This window comes from Penaeus monodon, chromosome 33 (assembly GCF_015228065.2).
Source record: "Penaeus monodon isolate SGIC_2016 chromosome 33, NSTDA_Pmon_1, whole genome shotgun sequence".
Taxonomy (NCBI): domain Eukaryota; kingdom Metazoa; phylum Arthropoda; class Malacostraca; order Decapoda; family Penaeidae; genus Penaeus; species Penaeus monodon.
This window is the reverse complement of record NC_051418.1, coordinates 17177162-17177535: the sequence shown is the minus strand read 5'-3', so window position 1 is coordinate 17177535 and position 374 is coordinate 17177162.

Sequence of the window (374 nt, the reverse complement as noted above, 5' to 3'; positions counted from 1 at the left end):
TCAGCCATCCTTTCTGTCCCACATTTGCTGAGTGGGATCATCAAAAATAAAGAAGACCAATATACTTGTTCAAATATCTATATATTGACACACCCAGTGCTCTCGACTCAGACCTACGTTCTATGATTTTCAAAGTGTCTTCAGTATAAACATCAGTGTTGCTAGACGTTACTTTGTTTCCATTTTATGAAAATAAACTGTGATTACAAGCTGTGTTTCTCTGTCTATACCCCATTACATTCTTCAGATTTTGAAGTTTTTTAGATATACTGTAACTATGTAATATGTGCTTGCTTGCCTATATTTTTTCTTTAATGTCATTTCTACATACTTTTTAAAAAATATTAGATGGAACAAGTTTTCTGGTATTCTGT